This window comes from Podarcis vaucheri (genome assembly GCF_965113315.1).
Source record: "Podarcis vaucheri genome assembly, chromosome: 17".
Lineage (NCBI taxonomy): Eukaryota > Metazoa > Chordata > Lepidosauria > Squamata > Lacertidae > Podarcis > Podarcis vaucheri.
Window position 1 is genome coordinate 39,024,607 of NC_138755.1, and position 12,288 is coordinate 39,036,894.

At 46.5% G+C, this 12,288-nt stretch overlaps 1 pseudogene across 1 annotated transcript; it reads right to left on the reverse strand.

Annotated features, from left to right (window-relative positions):
• Window positions 1-10,526: 10,526 nt before the first annotated feature.
• Window positions 10,527-11,136, reverse strand: LOC309522684 (large ribosomal subunit protein mL49 pseudogene; annotated as a pseudogene). The gene has a single exon. The product of its transcript is annotated as a large ribosomal subunit protein mL49 pseudogene (transcript).
• Between the last annotated feature and the right edge of the window lie 1,152 nt (window positions 11,137-12,288).

The following is a 12,288-nucleotide window of genomic DNA, read 5'->3' on the forward strand; positions in this document are numbered from 1 at the left end:
ATCGCCCTCCCCCCCCCACCACCGCCAAAGCATCCCATAATAGTCCTTGCGGGGCACCGTCCAGTAATCCGCTCCCCCCCCCATACCATGCGGAAACATCCCATAATACTCGCCCTTACTCATACATACCACAGGAGCCACCCTTCCCCCCCCACCGAGGTATCCCATAATAATCACATTCTCTCCTTGCTCAACCCCCCCTCCTCCTCCTCCCTCCACTTTCCTCCCACAGGCACTGTGTCCCTGCCCTGAGCATCCCATAATAGTCACTACCTTACCCTCATCTCCTTCCCTGGCTCTTCCAGCCAACCCACAACAATCTCCCCCCCCCCATCACTCACTCACTCCCTGACATATCCCATAATAATCACACACACACTCCACTGTTGCCAAGTCTGGCATCCCAGAGCAGGCGCACTCCTCCCTGAAATATTCCACCAGAAGCCCCCCTGGCATCCCATAATAGTCCGCACCAGAGACATCCCATAATACCAGCCGCTTCCACCTCTTTCCCCCCCTCCCCCTCCTCAGGCAAGCATCCCATAATAGTCCTCGTCCAGCCAGACATCCCATAATACTGCCAGCAACTCTTAGCCACAGCCGACAATGCTTGCACTTACTGCATCTTCTCTCCACTCCCTCCCGCCCCCCCTCCCGCCTGCCTTCACACAGCCCATAATAATCACCGGCGCACTATTCCTCCCCAAACAGAAGGGAAGGAGCCCTGCTAAAAGAGTGCGCAGCGCCCAACGCCCCCTCCAGGGGTCTCCTCCCAGCTGCCCCCTAAGAAAGCATTTGGCGCGCCTGTTCCCAATGCGCCCCACTTCCCCCACAACACCCCCGCCTTCAAAGTGCACAGACCATAATAACCACTGGGGGCACAGGGCCAATGGCACATCCCATAATACTCTCGCCAAGCCTGCCAGGGTTCTCTATTCTTCCTTCAGATGATGCAGACGCTGCACATCCCATAATCTTTCATGCACAGGCGTTGGGAAGTCAGACCCTGACAGGTCTGGCTGCAAGGCCTCCAAGGCAGCCTTCCCCTCTCTGCCATTCGCACAGCACCAGGGTTATCGAGGTGACCTGGCATTCCCAGATAGGCAGAGGAAGGTAACCTTCTGATGCGCAAACCGGCTCACCAATGCAAACTTTGGGGATCGATTCATGCGCAAACTTCTCCTAGCAAATAGTCTTGCCTCTTTTTCGACCGAAAATTCAGAGCACTTCAGTTTGGGAATGCGGGTCATGATGTTAAAAGTTGCGACGGGTCTATCTCATAATGCTACTGTAGCATCCTTTTTACACATGATACCATCTCACTTGTTCTCTCAGTTACCAGTAAAAGTCTCATAGATTCATAGAACTGGAAGGGACCTCCACGGTCATCTAGTCCAACCACCTGATGACGCAGGAAAAGCCGCGTCTGAACCCACATTCCATAAAGGTATCTTCCCTGCAATTGTGCAGTTCTGCGGTTTAAAAAAGGTCTGGCGAATGCTCCGTAATGCTATCAGCATACTGACCATTCGCCATAATATTCCTTATCCTAATGTGGTCCTTAATATGCACAGGGAGCAAGCGACTCGCCAGTATTTCCTCTATTGCTGTGCAAGCTGCATTGAAATAAATGGAGACCGTTTAGCAGCAGAGCTTAGTGAATTGCATCTATGACGATTGCATCCGTCCATCCCCTAATTTAACGGTGCACGTTTTTCTTCCTCCGTTATTATGATTGACAATGTTTTTCTTTTTGAATACGCAAACTACCGGCAATATACACATCTCATAAGATGCGTATTTATTATTTTATTTATTTATTTATTAAAAAGCATTTCCAAACTGCTTAACGCTTTAACATAAAAACAGAGATATGGCAGTGAAAACAGAAAAAAACTGTATTGTTATTTTTTTTTTTAAAAAAAAACCCAACAACAACAGACAATTCAGTAGTAACTGCGGGTGTCTCTTAGAAAAATCGTTGTGAAAATCTCTTCGAAAAAGGGAATTTCCATTCATTACATTTGTCATAGCTCACAGACATAAGAATCAATGTAAGCAGCATGCTACATTTAAACACAACGTACACGGAGGGCAAGGGAAGGAAAGGGAGAGGAATGCCAAGTATCAGAGACAAGGTCGCCCTCCTGTAACAAACTTTACAAGCGCAGATCAAAACATCTATATAAATAAGGCCATAATCTTGATATCACTTGGAGCTTGAGAATTCCACTAATACCAAAGGTGTTTATGAGATCAGAGACAGCTTCACTATTACGGCTATGTATTTACTATAACAGACGACCCGTTATATATGCACACTATTGCCTGTGTAAAAATGACAAAAAACTCTGTTTTCTCCTGAGATCTCCTGAGTTTTGGACTGCATGTTTTCAAGCTGCTATCCTAACTGTAAATTTGCACATCTAATTTTATTTGCACGCTTAAATTATGCTGATGGGAGAGGTTTAGGATTCGTTTAGGTTTCCTTGGATTTGTTTAGATCTTGCCAACATGATTGATGGAAGTCAAAAATTTGAATAAGATGTAAAAGTATGTTTAATTACTGTTGAAAATGATACGTTAAACTAATAAAAAAAATATACAAAAAAAAATAATCTTGCCGTCATGCCTCCCACTAGGGGCCCAACATGCTGCTGTATCCCTGTCACTGATGGAACGACAACGTTAGAAGGATAGGGAAAGTATGGCATGAGGGGTGTGTCAGGGAGTAGCAGATATTGTCTAGGGCAGGGGTCAGCAAACTTTTTCAACAGGGGGCCGGTCTACTGTCCCTCAGACCTTGTGGGGGGCCGGACTATATTTTGAAAGGAGAAAAACAAAGAATGAATTCCTATGCCCCATGAATAACCCAGAGATGCGTTTTAAATAAAAGCACACATTCTACTCATGTAAAAACACGCTGATTCCCGGACAGTCCGCGGGCCGGATTGAGAAGGCGATTGGGCCGGATCCGGCCCCTGGGCCTTAGTTTGCCTACGCATGGTCTAGGCTGTGTACACACTCACGGGTTTATAGCACAAAAAGATAGTTTTTCTCCAACGTAATTGTTCATGCTCATTCTCAACATGCTGCTTTCAATCTCTATTGATTCCAGCTTCTGGCATGCACAAAGGTGGGTGTGCTCACTTGATACGTGTTCTAAAAGCGCCCTCTTTGATTAGGTTATCCATGCCTTTTCCTCCCTGCGCATGCCCCAGGTGAAGGAAGAAGGAAGTAGTCACTGTATTTGTAATGTACTGAGTTGAATAGGATCCAAAAGGCAGCAGTCTGATTGGTCCTAGAACAATAGGATTCAGAATGCAGCAATATGATTGGTCCGCAGGAGCCACCCAATCCAGCTCCAGGTGGAAGTGAATCCGCAACCTGATTGGCCTGCAGAAGAATCCAAGAATTAGCCAATCACATGCGGCCCATTGTGTAAATAATGTATGTAAATCATATATTTTGGGGAAACTTTCATTCCTCACTACTATGAGCTGAATAAAGAGCATGAAATCCACGCTTGAAATACACCCCTCACTGGATACAACTCCCATTGCCAGGTCCCTATACATCAGTTTTCACACAGACACTCTGTATACACAATGTATACACAATGTTTTATTCTGGACTCAATCAAGGCTGAGTACTTGCTTCTCTCCCCCCCCCCCCATGTAGCTTACACACTATTTATTTAGCATAACATTTATGTCCTGCCCTTCCTCCAAAAGGAGCCCTGTTTGATTGCCTACTTTTGCTCCTGAAAAGCACTTACCGAGGAACTCGATTCATTCAAAAAATAAAAGCTGTGTATGCATGACATTTTATCCTAGCATGAAAGGAAAGTGACTACTTGGTTGTTGTTTTTTTGCTAAATGGTACATATACATACCGCATCTATTGCATATTTTCTGCCCCTGAAAGCCAGTTCTTGAGAAACTGTTTTCATTATAAAAATAGCAGCTTGTTGCAGATTTTACTCCACACCATAAAAGAGCATCTGAATCTCATTCGTTCACTCAGAGATTTCTGGGAGCTGTAGTTTATCCCTCACAGAATTACAATCGGGCGGCATGTCCCATTTCACTGCTCAAGGTGAAACAGGAAGTGCCGCCCTGCCGCTGCCACACCACCTGTGCTGCCCACCACATTGCCTTCGCCACCAGCAGAGAAGCAGTGGTGGCACCAATTTCAGTCAAGAAATGATTTCAGGACAGCTCTCTTGCGCTCCACAATATCTCAGGTGATTTTGGCAAGATCTTGCCCGAAATCATTACTGATGCTGGCACAGCTTCTCCACCAGTGGAGGTGATTGATTGATTGATTGACTGATTGATTGTTTGATTAGGGCTTCTGCCGCTTGAGGTGGCACCCTCACACCACTTAATGGCTGCACCAGCCCTGGTATAATGGCTTTATACAGTCTTATTTTAATTTGAGGGACGCAGGTGCGCTGTGGTCTAAACCACAGAGCCTAGGGCAGGGGTCTGCAACCCGCGGCTCCGGAGCCGCATGTGGCTCTTTTACACCTTTGCCACTGCTACGCGGCGGATACCAGCGAGGGGAGGAGGCGCATTGTGCGCCCCGACACTCCCCACTGTGTCGCGCACTGTACTGGCTGTGACGTCACATGGGGGCGGTGCGTGTGTTAGTCACCCACCATCCCAACGTCACCTTCCCGGTTTTGTGGCTCCTAGTTTTTTTTTCTTCGGAAACGGGTCCAAGTGGCTCTTTTTGTCTTAAAGGTTGCAGACCCCTGGCCTAGGGCTTGCCGATCAGAAGGTTGGCGGTTTGAATCCCCGCGACGGGATGAGCTCCTGTTGCTCAGTTCCTGCTCCTGCCAACCTAGCAGTATGAAAGCACGTCCAAGTGCAAGTAGATAAATAGGTACCACTCCGGCGGGAAGGTAAACAGCATTTCCGTGTGCTGCTGTGGTTCGCCAGAAGCGGCTGACTCATGCTGGCCACATGACCCGGAAGCTGTCTGCGGACAAATGCTGGCTCCCTTGGCCTATAGAGCAAGATGAGTGTGCAACTTCAGAGTCGTCTGCGATTGGACTAAACGGTCAGGGGTACCTTTACCTTTACTATTTTAACTTATGTGTCGACCTCTCTGAATTGCTGTCCTGTGCCCCTGCACTCACAGTGCCTAGTTTAACATGTGCCCCATTTAAATTTTCTTCAATTTTATCATCTTCATCCAAAGAGAGGGGAGTTTTGTTCCGAACTGGATTCTCTTCAGCTGCTGCCAGTGTTCTTCCCGCCCCCGGCTCAGTTTAAAAGCTGTTCTGCCCCCTTTCCAAGGGTCTACAACAGGCACCCCTGAACTCGGCCCTCCAGCTGTTTTGGGACTACAATTCCCATCATCCCTGACCACTGGTCCTGTTAGCTAGGGATGATGGGAGGTTGTAGTCCCAAAACAGCTGGAGGGCCAAGTTTGGGGATGCCTGGTCCACAATCTGGTTCTATCCTAGTTCGATTGGCGCCTATCCCTTTTCTACAGGCCTGGCTTACCCCAGATTGTGCTCTGGCACCTAACAAATCCGAACCCTACCTCTCAATACCACTGTCTCATCCGCATATTGAGACCACAAAGCTGCTCCTGGCTGACCAACCCAGTGCCTGGAACCAGTAGCATTTCAGAGGAAGCTACCTTGGATGTCCCAGCTTTCAGCAGCCTAAATCTGGCTTTCGGGACCTCACAACCACATTTCCCCATATCTTTGGTGCCAATGTGCACCACAGCTACTGGGTCCTCCCCAGCACTGTCTAGCGCGCTATCTAAACAAAGAGCAACAGTCCCCATCTGTACACCAAGCAGGCAATTCACCCTAATAATTGTAATTGTTTACAATGATTTTTAAGGTAAATTAAATATTTTCCCCATTCCTTATTAAAGTTTTGGTCTTCCTGATTTCTGATTCTTCCGGTCATTTTTGCCATTTCGGCATAGTCCGTCAACTTAACCTGCCATTCTTTTTCAAGCTTTAATGAAAACAGCTTTCTTTTTTTAAAATAAAAATAAAAATAAACAAGTACATGCAGCCTTCACGTCTCTCTGACCATGCTCTCTTGCCATCGCGCTAGCAGAAAAAAAGGTGATGTAAGCCAAAGCAGTCCTGCTGAACCAAATGGGAAGCAAAAATAAGCTGCCCCCTCACATCTTCCTGCTTTGCAATGAAATGCAGGATTCATCCTAACGCAACACATCAGCATATAAAACCCTGCCAGGGAGCTCATTAGTTAAATGAAAGAGTGTGCTTGATGGGGCTACATCTGACCTCATGTTTTGCACACCTAGAGTACACCAGGGGAAGATTTGGGTGATGGGAACTAATGGAGAAAGAGCCCTTTGCACAAGAAAGGAGCACTTTGCACAAAGCCCCAGGACAATTATAGGAAGAGCAAATAGCTAACCGTTGCTTTCTCAGAAGCCTTACAAGTTATCTGCTTTGGGACTCCGTACAAAAGCACTCACGAACAACTCGCAGCTTGCCTCCCAGAGCGGAGGGTGCTCTAGAATAAAGCAACCTCTGCAAATGGGCAAAGGAGTAGGAGTGCTGTGTATGATAGCTCCCGTACCACGCCTTCCTTCTACAACTAGTAGCTGTGTCCTGCACGCAGAAAAGAGGACTAGGGGCCACCTTCACACGCAGGCACCATTTCTGTTGCCAAATGCCAGGCACTTTACTCCAACCATTGCTACTGCTTCCCATAAGCTCATGATCCCTTTTGCTTTGCAGGAGCACAGTCCAGCTCCAAGGAGCAGACAGGTTACTGCACAAGTCCCCTGTAACACCCGCTAGGAAAGGGTTCAGCAGTCATGCCTATATTCTCTTGCCTAACAGGAGAAGGGAGGTTGATTGAGAAAGGGCATGGGGACCACATCTAGGGGACAGGCAACTCTTGGGCAAACCTGTTAATCTGTCCTGCTTTGAGAGCTATCTCCCTCTCTGTTCAATAAAAGCTTCTACTTTCTTATCTGGTATTGTTCTTTGCCTATTGTTCTTTGTTATCTAGGGATTTCTCCCCACCCCACTGGGCCACAGCTAGCACGGCATGGGACTCTTGGTTCTGGGATATAGGGCTGGGTCTGGCTGCTGGTGGAGAACAAATGCCCCACGAGATACCCTTGGGGTTCAAAGCTGCCTTCTATGTTTCCCATTGGGATGCGGGTGGCGCTGTGTTCATAGCACGAGTATGGGAAACATAAAGGTAAAAGTAAAAGACCCCTGACAGTTAAGTCCAGTCGTGAACAACTCTGGGATTGCGGCAGTCATCTCGCTTTACTGGCCGAGTGAGCCGATGTTTGTCCGCAGACAGTTTTTCCAGGTCATGTGGCCAGCAGGACTAAGCTGCTTCTGGCAAAACCAGAGCAGCGCACGGAAACGCCATTTACCTTCTCGCCAGAGTGGTACCTATTTATCTACTTGCACTTTGAGGTGCTTTCAAACTGCTAGGTTGGCAGGAGCAGGGACTGAGCAATGGGAGCTCATTCTATCGCGGGGATTCGAACCACCGACCTTCCAATCTTCAAGCCCTAGGCTCCGCGGTTTAACCCACAGTGCCACCCGCGTCCTACTTCTACCTAATAATAAGTCCTAAGTAGGTGAATAGACCTACATAGGATTGATCTGTGAGAGGGATATAGCACAACTATTTACCAAAGATTGTCTCTATTTTCTAGTGCCTGTCCCTGGTAAATCACTGTCCACTGTTCTTTTGGAGAAATTAGGGGGTTTTTGTGTGTGTGGGGGTACACAGTGTATTTTTTTCAGGGCTGAATCTCTGATTTAACTCTCTGGGGCTGCATCTTGACTCTTCTTACGCATGCATTTAAATGTGCACCCGCATCCACAAATAAACAGAGCATTGCTTTCCCTCTGCCGTCACCCACACCTGCCTATCCAGACAGTAGGTATGTCTTAAAGCACATTTATGCAAATTCACAGGAACAGAATGGACTGCTCCCCCATAACACCCTGGTCTTGACGAATCCGACTTTGCTTGTTATGAAATAATTGCAGTGCAGATAAATTGTGGGATGTAAATATTCTATCGCATATTTTTATCTTTAGGTGTTATGATCAACTGTTTATGATCGGTCGATTTACTGATTAGCAAACCTTTGAAAGGACTAAGAAAGTGCCCCTGATTAATCTCACTGCAACACACACATTTATAAAACTGCAGGTGGCAAGCCCCATCTTAACAGAGGAAATGGATCTTCAAGGACTATTTCTGGTACACCGCTTGTGTTGAGAAAAAAAAAGGTGATTCAAAAATATTGGTTTTAGCCCCTGTGCAAATTTAATCAATAGATTAATTATTATCATAATGATAATTGATTAATTATATGAGTTTTAGTCGATTAACTAATTAATCATTCATTGATTAATTGACCTAACTCACAAAATTAATAATCTATTACATTGTATGTTCTCTTACACAATATCTCAAAAAAGGCATCTGTATCCAAGTATTTTTAATGTGCAAATTAAGTTTTAATCAATTAGTTGGTTTAAAAATGCAGATGATTAACCAATCATTGATTGGCAGCCCCAACACAACACCTATTTCTCGTGTGTGTGTGTGTGTGTGTGTGTTCTTGTGCTGGAGTTACCTTATAATGCAAGAATATACATACATTCCTAATGAAGATTTCTTATGGGGTGGGATGGAATCACAGAATGGTAAAGATGTGTAGAAAGTTGCATCATTCATCACTACTGTTTAAATAAAGCATGTATCCTTCATTTTTACCCAGATAGAGAGACTCTTGTCACAGACAATATCCAGCTTGCCACAACTGCAACCCATACATCAGTCATGATCAAATTGAATGTGTGAACTCACAGAAGGACATTTCCCAGGTGCACAATATATGAGTTTTCGTATTGATCATTTTATAGCATGAGAAATGTGCCATAGTTGTTCTGTTGCTGCAAGGTGGTCCAAATGTCATTGCCTTCATTGCTATGCAAAAAAAAAAAAGTATTTTCCTTTCAGCATTCTGTTGCTGGAAAGATGCAACCCCCCCCATTCTGCTAACCTTCCCACCCACCTCAGTGCACCTGTTGGGATGGTGGATTGTCCAATGTGGTTGCAAAACTGTAGTTTGCTTTCGTAGATTTTCACGGGTACAGGAATGCAGGTTTTGGTGTCTTCGGGTGTCTTCCCGTGTAAGAGTCGGGGTGTCTGTGCGACGTTTCGACGAGGTCTCACTCGTCATCTTCAGGCTGGTGCTTTCGGCTTCTTGTTACTGGAACAAGTAACAAGAAGTAACAAGAAGCCAGTAACAAGAAGCCGAAAGCACCAGCCTGAAGATGACGAGTGAGACCTCGTCGAAACGTCGCACAGACACCCCGACTCTTACACGGGAAGACACCCGAAGACACCAAAACCTGCAAAACTGTAGTTGTGTACACATTATTGTTTGCTCCGGCTATGAGCACACTCTCTTCACTGGTGCTTGAAGCTTCTTTCTTCTTTGGCGATCACTCGAAGCCAAGTAAGATTGTCTTCCATAAACACAGTTTTAACAATGAGTCTGTAAGTGACTGTGGAGGCCAATTCTGGATCCACACATCCTTCCACAGTGGGGACATAGGTTTCCGGACAGGAGTTGATCACGGTGTGGATTTGCCAAGCACGCCTTCCTCTTAGCACGTTTCTCCCTTGCATCCTGAGTTCAAGTGTCTTCAAAGCCCATGACACCTTTGGTAAAGGCTGTTCTCCAACTGGAGCGCTCGCAGGCCAGTGTTTCCCAATTGTTGGTGTTTATACTACATTTTTTTAGATTTGCTTTGAGACAGTCTTTCAACCTCTTTTGTTGACCACCAGCATTACGCTTTCCATTTTTAAGTTCGGAATAGCTATGTACCGCACACATGGCATTGGCCCCAATCCGTCTGCACCCTTTAGCTTCTGGAGAAACGCTCCTGTTGGATGTGCTTTTCCTTATGCCAGTTTCCCCTCCCCCCCCCATTAGAAAACAGAATCTGTGGTTACGCTGAGGTGTATTCTTTGGAGACAGAGGTTGAGCATGCGCAGATGACAGCTTCAATGAATGGGAGTCGGGAGCAGGGAAACAAATTGGATAACGCGCCTTGGGTGAAGACGTGATCTTCCTTTCTCTGGGGCGTACAGGAATGTAAGAAAGCAACTGGGAACGCAGCAGGGGTAAATTCTGACCTTCCTGCTGTTTCAAACCGCTAATGTGTCTATGTCCCCAGTGGCCCAACAGGTCAGTGTATCTGGCTGTTAACCAGAAGGTCAGTGGTTTGAGACTACCCAGGGACAGCTGTGAGCAGGATTGCAGCATTGCAGAGGGTTGGACTAGATGACTCTCAGGGTCCCTTCCCACTCTACAATTCTATAATATAGCCTATGTTATAAGAATTTTAAGGTCTTATATATATAAAGTAAATGTTCATAAATGTACCAAGCAAAGACATACATAAATGTATAAACCACATGTCTGAAACCACACTGAAAAAGTCCTGAAACATTTGTCTCTTCCAATTTTTTTAAAGTGAGAATATCTCTCATTTATTTAAAAGCCTTTGTCCAACAGCCACTTTTTAAATTCCTGCTCAAAAGATCCCTTGACGCGAATCATGCAGGCAACTTCATTCACTTGGGTGACTGCTGTCCGCCCAGACAGCTGTGTGATGAGTTCCTTCGCTTCATTTTCAAGGGCCCAAATATCGCCTTCAATCTTTCTGATGACTGTCATCTTCCTGCACCCTCTGAAGGTAGTATCTGTGTAAAATGGGATATTGTACATTCGCAACCTCCTTACAAAATAAGGAAGGTGAGGAGGGGGTCTTGAGGTGGGCTCCATCCAGAAGGGGCGGGATAACTGTCATGTTTCAGGGGTACTGGTACTCGGGAGGGAGGTTATAAGTCTCTCCACAAACCTATATTCATTAGTAGATTCAATAATCCCTGGATATTTCTGTTCTGCAGAGCTGGCTTCTGCTGAAGCTTGCCTCGTATGAGCTGCCGCCAAGAGTCGCTGCCGCCATCCTCCCAGCAACGGCCCCTTCCGCAGCCCAACTCTGGCCAAGGCGAAAGCCAAAGTCGCCATCTTGGGAGGAGATTGTCTCTTCCAAGTTGACCTCAAATATTTCTCTGCAAGTTCGAAGGAAATGGGGACCCTCCCCATTGTTTCTTTGCTCACAAATCCTGCCTCAAGGGCACAGTTAAGATATGAATAGGGTGAGCCTGTGACCTGGATTCAGGAATTGAGTAGTTATCATAACAAGAGTGGCCAGGATGCCCAGGTAATCCAATCAGGTAACCTGGCAGACAGGATAAAAACAATGCACTCAGATTTCTGTTGTAGTCCACCCCTTCTCTGATGTACGTATGATGTATTGGGGGGTGGCCTTGGGCTACACCGCTTCCGTGATGTATGTATGCTGTTTTGGGGGGTGGTCTTGGGCTCCAGGGTGGGCAGTTCAAAAGTCTATATAAGGGCTTGCACGCATGGTTTGGTGTCCTCCTCCTCTCTCCTGTGTGTGGGGGGGAGACCCTGTTGCAACAGCTTTAATAAAGATCAGGCTTATAGCCTCTTTGCTTTTGTATATCCTGGTCTGGTCTCTATTCATTTCCCAACTGGTTTGACCCTTCAAAGGTCCGCTTTCTCCGAAGGTCCAGTCTTCCTTAAGAAGCTGAGGACCTCTCAAGATTCTTGTTTCACCTTTGTCACAAGAACCTATTGGACAGGACTTCATTAGCTGCGATCAATGTATTCCTTTCAATATGGGAGGGAGGGGAATTCTACACAATTGTTTTCCTTCCTTTGGAAGCTGTGGCTGGATGGTTACGTGGGAGCCGGTTGAAGCTAAATCCTTCGAAGACAGAGGTCCTGTGGCTGGGACGGGGCGATATGGGATTGGGGGGGCAACTCCCATCTCTTGCGGGGGCGCAATTAGTGCCAGCACCGTCCGTTAAGAGTTTGGGTGTAATCTTCGACACCTCCCTTTCCATGGAGGCGCAGATTGCAGCTATAACAAAGGCGGCATTTTTCCATCTCCGCCAAGCTAAGCAGTTGGCTCCTTACCTCTCTCGCCCTGACCTAGCCACTGTGATCCACGCGACGGTCACCTCCAGACTGGATTATTGTAACTCGCTCTACGTGGGGCTGCCCTTGAGACTGACCCAGAAACTCCAGCGGGTGCAGAATGCTGCAGCGAGACTCCTTACGAGGTCTTCGCTGCGAGATCACATTCACCCGGTGCTATACCAGCTGCACTGGCTCCCGGTGGAGTACAGGATC